This window comes from Crocuta crocuta, unplaced genomic scaffold, assembly GCF_008692635.1.
Source record: "Crocuta crocuta isolate KB4526 unplaced genomic scaffold, BGI_CrCroc_1.0 scaffold126, whole genome shotgun sequence".
Classification (NCBI taxonomy): Eukaryota; Metazoa; Chordata; class Mammalia; order Carnivora; family Hyaenidae; genus Crocuta; species Crocuta crocuta.
Window position 1 is genome coordinate 5134234 of NW_027531000.1, and position 9636 is coordinate 5143869.

A 9636-nucleotide genomic window follows, 5' to 3' on the forward strand; every position below is an offset into this window, starting at 1 on the left:
CCGTACTCACAGCAACTGTGGGCAAACTACGGAGGATAGAAAGAAGCCGCTCTAGGAAACAGAAGTACAAAGGAGAATGTGCACCCACTCCCTGGCATATTAATCCAGACGAGCCCAAATAATGAAACAGAGACCAAAAAGGAGCTTTGCCAGTCCTGAGCTGGGCTGCTGGCTTTGCCATAAGGAAGTCTCTGCAGCGGAGGGGCTGACGGGGGCCAGGTGTTCTAGGGAGCGTCATTAAAATGCATTTTGACAGAACAAAACAGAGCTGAAGTTTGAGAATTCACAAGGCCGGCCAAACCTGAATTATTCTGAACATTCAAACAGCCGAACTGTCACAAATAGCCCGGTGGAATAAAGTGGCCAACAACCAGGTCGGGGTATTATTTTTTTCATTTCCATAATTTGTACAGTTTCACATACATGGGGCCAGGTTCCTAACATCAGTTAATGACTGGTGTGTGCGGTGACACACTTCACGCCTCTCCCGCTTCTGCCTGCAGCCCCTAACCGCTCTAGTGGCCAAAGCGAACACTATGTTCACAGCATCGCGACAGCTCAGTGAATGCGGGCCTTCAGAAGTCGGTGCTTACATTTCTCCACCGCGTGAAAGGGACAATGACTCAATTTTATCCTTCAAAAACTTCAGTATGCATATACGTATTTTCCTCCAAAAGTTGCTCTTACAGATAGGTTAAACAGGCTTTCTCTGGATACAAAAGTCCACAATGTGTTGAAGGTCATTACCCCCAGCCTCCACCCTCACCCCAGTCTGTGTTTCATCCTTGTAATTTACAGCAAACGTTAGCAGGCCCTGCCTAGTGTTGAAACACAACACCAAACACAGAAACGGCAACAAACAATAATTAAAAAAAAAACCAAAAAACAAAGATGATGTAAGCTGTTTTCTCTGCTGTTTGCAAAACATGACAAAGGACAGGCTTGGGACTCCTAGTGACCAAGGGACAACAGTCACATACATCAGGCTGAACAAAGAGACACAATGTCTCCTTTACTTAACCAGAAATGACACAATGCATAAAACTCGTTTTAAAATGAGACAGGTGAGAATAATAGGTAAAAATGAAGACACTAGCTTATAAAAACATGGTCATGTATATTAATTGTATGGTTTCTTCCCAGTTAGGATGTCATCTCTGCTGGTATCGCAGAGAATTTATTCACAATACATTAACCTCAAACTTAATCTTCTCGTTTCAAACTTGAGCGAGTACACACATCACACAGGATCACATGGAGCCCACACGACACCACCCAACGCACCCACACAATAACACAAAATCCAAGGGCTGTACCTTTCGAAGGTGATTGCCTTGTTCATAGCACTAGACTTTCTCTTATACCTTCTAAGTCCTTGTTTGCTCCACAAAGAGTTTTCTAGCCATCTGATGTTCTCTCACTAAGCTAGTGGCCTTTCAGGAGAGCTCTCTCCCTTCTGAAAAAAGCAAACAACTGCATAGATATCATTACACTAAGGAAATCTCTTAGAAAAACCAAACAACTTGCTAATCTCTCCAGCCCCTTCATCCAAGCAAAAGATAAGAAAAGCAAACCTAAGTCTGTTTCAACCACATTCCAGGGACAAGTTCCCCTTTTTCTTTCTTTATCAAAATTCTAGCATTTAAGTTTTTTTTTTTTTTTTTTTTTTTTTTTAATGTGTGTGTTTTTTAAACAGACCTTGCAGGATAAACCACTGCTCGCACCCCGCAAACAAAGCAATATTTGTTTAATAACGATTGCTGCCATGGGTACAGTAAACAAGGGGCCCAGCATTTGTGTTTATGAACAAACACATCATCTTACAAGAGCAATTTAACATTAACCAGGTGGAATAATCAACAGATTTCATAGGTGACATCAGGGGCAGGACTGATGTAAACAGGGCGAGGGAGGAGAAAGGGGCCACTCTTCGGGAATCAAGGTCGAGGTAAATGCATTACAGAGTAAACAGCTGCAAAGAAGGCAAGATAAACAAACAGTCATTCTTCTGACATTTAGAGAGGCAGAAAGGTTGTATGTTACACAGATCAGCTGCTGACCACCATGAAATCTAACCAGTTGGAGACCAGGCCTGCTTGTTTGCACAATGCCATGTTTGCTTATAAACAACAATTTGCTGTTACCAACCTCGCATTACTCATCATCATATAAGCCAGAGTGAATCAAGTGAAATCCGGTTAACTCTTTACTGGCGACATCGCTCATAAAGAAAAACACATCATGGCCCCGTTTAGAAAAAGAGGTCACCCCCAGATGAGGCGAACAGAGCTCAGTCCACGCCTTTTCACTTCCTGCTCTGTAGATAAAAATAAAGCAGCCACATGGTTTAAACTACTAAAGATTGGATTTGGTCACAGCTTTAAAAGACTGGAATGTTTTCATGCTTGAGTAACTATACATTCAACTCTTGGGCTCATCTTCTTTTATCAATGAAATATATGGGTCAAACACCGATTTGGATCTTGAATGTTCTATCCAGGAGGAAAGCCCGAACGTTCCTTCTGCTCAAGTTTCTTGTTCTGAGGTACCTTTAAGTGCACCGGGTCCACACACGAATAGATGTTTCTCAACAACAATGACACAATCAGACTATATCAGGGTATGCTTCTGCCCTTAAAAACCATGATATAAATCAATTAATCAACTGATGTTACATAAGGCTACTTAGGGGTTCAGTTTGTCAGCTCGTCAAAGAAATCTGAGGCTTTGAAAGAGTAAGTTCAATGTCTCCACTAACAGAAGTGTTATGAAGAAATGTTTTATCTCCAAAAATTCGCTTCATGGGCAAAAACGTGTAAAACAGCTTGCTGTATATCATGCTTTACTGCAGAAACTATATTTAGATGTACAATTTGCAATTAAAGCATTGTTTTTTTTTTATATCTGTTTTACAGATTCTCTAATAGTCCTAAACCACTTAATTGTGATACGTGTGAATGACATCTCTCTGTTACTTAATATTTAATAAGCAGAAACACCGTGAAAACCAGTTTGGTAATTTATATCTTACATGTACTCTAATTAATTTTTAAAAATTCTGTGTTATGTTGGTCCAAAGGACAGTAGAGCACACCTGGGTATCCAAAGTAAAATTTGAAAAGGACATGATCAAATTTAAAAAGCCCCCAAACTAAAGACACACCTCAGAGTATTGTGGCAGTAACATTGTTAAGCCTCAGCTTACTGGAATTTTCAGCTCTGTCTAAAGGGTGTAACAAGTTGTAGCGGTCTCTTTACCCACCCGATGCCCACCCCTGATGCCCACCCCAAGTTCCGCTATAAACGTCTTCACCTTCCCTAGCTGTTGTTGCTCCCCCGTCTCCTGGACCTATAATCTAGACTTTGTTCTGCTAGATTAACAACCGTCACAAATTAACAAGCAGATTTTCTTCTGCGTTTTTGTTGTGTTGCGCTGTGGTTTGTTTCCCAAGCCCCTCTCCCTGCTGATGGTCTCCTTTCCCCGAACCGCAGCAGCCCCCTGAAGACTGGAGAAGAAACGTCCCATGAGTGCTTGCACCCAAGCAGGAGGGAATTTCTCAGGCTCATGGACCTGTTACCACTGTGTGGATACAAGGAAGGGATACTGGGACCTCTCCCTTTTCTGCCCTAGAAAGCCCTCCAGGGCTCGAACTGTCCCCACTGCCCTGGAGAAGGAAACCCAAGCTTGCCCCACTCTGGATGATGCAACAAGTCTGGCTGTAGGAACAGCTAACACCAAGACTCTTCCTCAAATGCTTTGGGACCTGCATGTTCTCAAATTCCATGCTTACTGCTCTCTGCATGCAGCCTAGACAAATAGGAGACAAAGAAAAGTGAAGTGCCTTATCTGCTACTCCAGTGAAACTCTAGAGAGAAAAAAATGAAGAAGTAAAAGCAGAATGCTTTTTTCTTCCCCATCTTCACTGCCCGCTATTTTTCCTGGAGTTCTCTTGACCTCATTTTTATTTTCTTTTCCTAAAGCCTCGATGAACTAGACTACCAGTGAAGGATTATAAAGAGAGTTTACAATTCCAAATGGTAATCCAAAGAGTTGTACCCATGTCCCTTGACAAAGGCTAATCCTAAATGAGCCCGGGAGTTTGGAAAACCAAGCTAAACCTGGGCACATGATCATAACCCAAATGAGGACTCGTTTGTATTCAAAAAATGGTTCTACTGATTCCTTACTAAGAACAAGATAAAAAAAATGTACCTTTTCCTCTGCCTCGGTTGAGGTGGTAACATCCTAATACAGCTTCAGTTTTATATGCTTGTGCCCAGTTTACTTATTTTGTTCCCCACAGAGCCTACGTTTTATAAGCCTTATTTACAAACTAAAATAAAATAATCCTAAGTGAAAGAACCTATTTATTAAGAAGTCTTGTAAAGTAACCTACTGGGTCAAAAACGATTCCAAAAACTGAAAACAATCCCAAGGAAACTCTGGGTAGACCCAAGATTGGTACGGGGGGATTTTTCTTCCCACAAATCTTCTCTGAGATGAGAATCTTACAAATTCTGAGATTCTTGGAGTGGTCATCTGAATGGCCACTTGAGCCAGTTTCCAAGGCTCAAACATTCATTTCTTTTTTGACCTTCATTATTTCTGCTATCTCTCACTCTACCTCCACCAATGCTATTTTTAAAATGTATTCACTTTAGACAAACATATAAATCTACTGCAGAGGTAACTTTGTATCACTTCGTCAAATGGAAAGCCAGTATGAATCCCTTTATAGAAGAGAATGATTTTATAGAGGAGAATGACTTTATAATAAACGTAATACAACCCAACCAATGTTATTAAATTCTAGCTAGATCCCGTCACCCACAAAGGGTCTGAACAGGAACCATGTTCTTTCTTTGTTAAATAATGAGCTTACAACTGGGAGAGAGAGATTAAAGACATACCAGTACCAAATGGAAACTTTCTCCTTGGCTTTATCGGAAGGATTAAAACAGACTGAAAATGGAATTGCTTCAACATCAAACTGCAATAATGAGAACTAGTGAATGATTTATGAACCACCCCAAAACCGTCTTCCGATTCACCAGTGAGTGGTACAAGCTTATGGACTGGGGAAATGGGCAAGAGGAGACTTAAGAGGCCTCTCTGAGGACCAGGCTGTATCCCTGATTCCAGAGCATGGTTTTCCTAAGGATGCAATTCACTAAGCGCTTGCAGAGAGCCTACTGTGTCTACACACGCTGCTACAGAAATAAATGGTCAACTGGCTAGACTCTCTATTCTTGCAATTCTTGTCCCCAAAACGAACGGGGCTCCTGCGCCATGGGTACGAAGCCAGTATCAGACACGGTAAAGGTCAAACCGGCAGCTCCAATACCAGCCTCCCTCCCAGGCCTGCCTCTTCACACACCATCAGGGCATGGTTCGTCGACCGTTTCCAGAGCTGTGTTTCTCCAATGCCTTTACTCAGCACCAAGCTACTACTATATGATAAAAACTGTAAGCATATCACTCAAATGCTTTATTGGTCAAAGAGATGGATGCTTTTATTAGCCCAACCTTTTTTGTAATGGAGTGCCACTGATGACCCAGCATTAGCCTCATTCCCTGCTATTAATCACACTTCTAAGAGCTCATTTTGCCTTAAAATCTTAAGAAATTGCTATAATTTAAAGACATGGCGTCTACATAATGGGAAATGCCTCATAATTGTATCATTTCACAAAATACAGTATTTTTGATGGGAACAATGACCATGACGCCGAGGTATATGAAAGAAGAGTGAGATCTAACCTGTCTTTTGTATTTGTGGTTTCCCACATCTGTACACTTTAATCATTGCCTTTGGGAGGTTGATTAATCCACAGGCATAGGCATATAGTTTACAGAATTAAAAGCAAAATAGCATTCCCAAACACATGAAAAATACAAACGAAAGGGAGAAAATCTAATGTAAAAAGATAGAAAAGACGTGATAATACATCATGTGTTTTAAGGAACTTCCATCAGTGGAATATTCCTTATTCATCATCTATAATTCCTGTGCCTTGTCTGTCCATGTAAAGAGAACTAAAGCAAGCTCTTCAAATAAGTGACTTCAGGACAAACTACAGGTATCTGCCAATTTACTTTCAGTATTATTTCAATAATATAATGATGCCCTTAACTTGTAAGTCCTCATCTCATTAAACCAACCTTCATGAACATTTAGCACAGTTGAGTACTATAAAGGAAAGAGTATTTGAAAGAGTTTTTCAAAACATGGAGCTAAAATCAATCTTTTTAAGTGTCCCTTCCATTTTTACGACTACACAGTTAGAACACAACATATACAAATCTTCAAATCTTGCATACACACAAAAATGGCGACATTATGTTATTGATGAATCAAAGGCAGGCTCCAATCATGCACAGATATTGTGAAGAGATTTGGTGTGAATGGCTGGGAAGCATGGTGAACCTGTCAGCCCGAAGTCAAGAATGTAGGTATCATCCTACAGTTAGTAAGGGTGGGACCCAGACACCGTGAAACAGCCAGAGGCTGGTGACAAAGTATAGGTGGGGCTGGGCATCTGAGTGCTCAGTGATAAGTAATCACAACTCTGCCTGAGAGGCCCCATCTAACAGAGATAATGTTCCCAATGTGGTATCAAATGGTCATGATAAGCACCTAGACATTGGACCCCCTACTCTACCTAGTGAAAACTTCTATACCTATTTCTTAAGGCCTAGGAGGAAGTGCTGACCCAGAGGGATATGTAAGAAGAAACTGTCAAAGACAAGCCAATCTGACAAGGAGAGCCTAAGGTGCCCAGAATAGGTAGAGGGGCACCAGCAGCAGGTAGGCAATGGCAGCCTCCCTTCAACACCGGGTGTTGGGGCCACTGAATGGCTACAGGTTGATGGTGGGACCATTTGATGTTCGGCGACCTTAGATTCTGAAAACGACTCATCCACCAAACACTCAAAGAAATTTTCAAAAGGTGTTGCTACTCTTTGGCATTTCTGTGGTAAATGTGAATGTTGGGGGAGGGAGAGGGGAGCTGGACATCTTTAGAGCAGGGACAATACCCAGTACAAAGGGATGAGATCTATAATGGAGACAGCGGGGCCCGTCAGCATCATCAATACCTGAGTTAAGATTCTCACACCCATGGATAATCAACTGATAGATGGTGCCAGTTTGTTAATGTGTTCAAGAGCAGACCCCAGAGGTGCTTTTCTTAGGAGACCAGTATATGTGCAAATCCTCTGTCTCATGGCAAGGCTTTCCAAGAGAACCACGTATCCTTCCAAAAGATAGGAAGCTGTCGCTGTTTACACTGCAGCTGTGGTGTAGACAGACCTCAGCTGCACACAGCATGGTTCTATGCAAGGGCATCTCCAGGGAGCATGCTACTAATGCAAATTCTTAGACCCATCTCCGGCCAACTGGATGCGAATCTGCATTCTGATGTGAATCTGCATTCTGATTACATCCCCCAGGTGACTCGCAAGCACGTGAAAGTTTGAGAAGTCAAGTGCAGTGGGAAGGGAGCAGCCTCTGAGAGGCTAGGCACACGTCACGAAAACGCTCCATCTTTCCATTTCCCCTTCTCTAACGTCAGACCATTCTGCATTTGGGTTCAGTCATCCTTCTAAATAATACTTATTTTGTACTAACGTGTGTCAGACCCTGTACTAAGTGGTGGGGCTAAGAGGAGCAACAATAGCTGATAGAGATCTATCCACGTGGAGGTGAGGGTCTTGATGGAAGACACACATTCACCAGTTAGTCATATACATAAGTGGAGATCAGAACCATGGAAAGTGCCACCATGAAAAACGCACAGTGCTCCGAGAGCATGCAAAGTTAATACATGTAAAGTGCCTTGTATATAGTAGGTGTTCAATAAATCACAGTGGTTATGAGTAGCCCATAAAACCCAGGCCTTGGGAAGCCACTAAAAAACTCCCAAGAGCAGAATACTCTTCTTCCCATCATAAAACAAGCCTCACACAGCGCTGTGTTCTCGATTAAATTATTGGGGTTTTTTTAGTGTTTTCTTGCTTTTTCCTGGTTATGGGATGAATAGGACATCAGCCAAGTCAACATTCTTTCTAATGACAGTTTAGAGGATGACATTAACTTTCCAGGTGACTGCTACGACTTAGCTCCTGTTTATCAAGTTGCAGTTTAAAGGAAAAAATGCAGAGCGGGGCAGAAGGGGATACTGCAAACCAGCCGTGTTCTAAGCAATCTTCTGATTATCATTTGAAAGCCTTGATACCTGAAGACAAATCTTTAATTGGCTTTGCGGCAGTATTTCGTTGTATACGCAGTTTGCTGAAGCCCAGAAATTTGCAGGCAGGATTAGCCACCCATATCTTCTATGCTGGACACAAGTGGTTAATTGCAAGTGCACTCAGCACAAGTCTATACGGTGGAAAATGTGGACTGAACAGGAATCGAAGAGCTTATGTGCCCATCACGAAATCCACACACCACATAAGACACTGGCCCCAGGGGCAGAGGGACCGGAGTCGACCATGCTGAATGGGAAACTTTCAGAATATCGCGGCTGGGCATGTTCAAGGGCTCCTTAAAATAAGTCTCCAAAGTCTACCAGGTCTTCCCTTTTCACTTTTCCCATGAATTCACCAACTTCAAATACAAATTTGAAATATGACAGAATAGCCCTCCATGTTGATACATGTCAGTGGGTCTTGTTCCAGAAGCTGGCTTCCTTCCAACAGGTGGCTATCTGTGATGAGAGAGTCCTTACCTCACCTGTATCAGAATGCTCCTGATCAAAGAACAGAAAACTACAGTTGATTTGGAAAAACAAAAACAAAAAACAGAGAAGTGTGTGCATGTGAAATGTAGTTTGTGTTAAAACTTCCAGATCTTAACATACAGGAGCTGAGCGATACAACCATCGGCTCCCACATCAGAGCGTTTAATTCTGATTCCTGACGATACTGTTAGGTGGAACAGAACACCGCCACTGGCAGCTTGGTTACCGATCAAAAATGGGTGGTTTCCATTTCTTACTGCCTGGAATAAGATTTATCTTCAGGGTAAATTTCTCTGGGACCCAGCTATTAAAAATGTAAAGTAGGAGGGAAAAGGCTATCTCCCAGAGGAACTTTTTATGGCATCTCTAGAGACTAAAATTTTAGTTGCCCCGAGTCTGGCGAGGACGTGATGGGGGGAAAGCCATGGATGCTGCTGAATGTGGTACAAGGCACAGGACAGCCATCCAGTGCCCTGTGCCAAAAGCGTCATGGTTGAGAAAAATGATGTAATTTGTTCTGTTTTTATTATGGGATCAAAGCAATGAGTCCCATTTCTTGTTCAATAATAAATTTATAATGCGCCTTAAAATTTTAATGACTTTTTTTTCTTTTGCTTGCATTTCTACTTCATAAATACTGCTGAACTGAGCACCTAGTATGGGTCAGGTTAGGCAAGACTTGGNTGCCAAAAGCGTCATGGTTGAGAAAAATGATGTAATTTGTTCTGTTTTTATTATGGGATCAAAGCAATGAGTCCCATTTCTTGTTCAATAATAAATTTATAATGCGCCTTAAAATTTTAATGACTTTTTTTTCTTTTGCTTGCATTTCTACTTCATAAATACTGCTGAACTGAGCACCTAGTATGGGTCAGGTTAGGCAAGACTTGG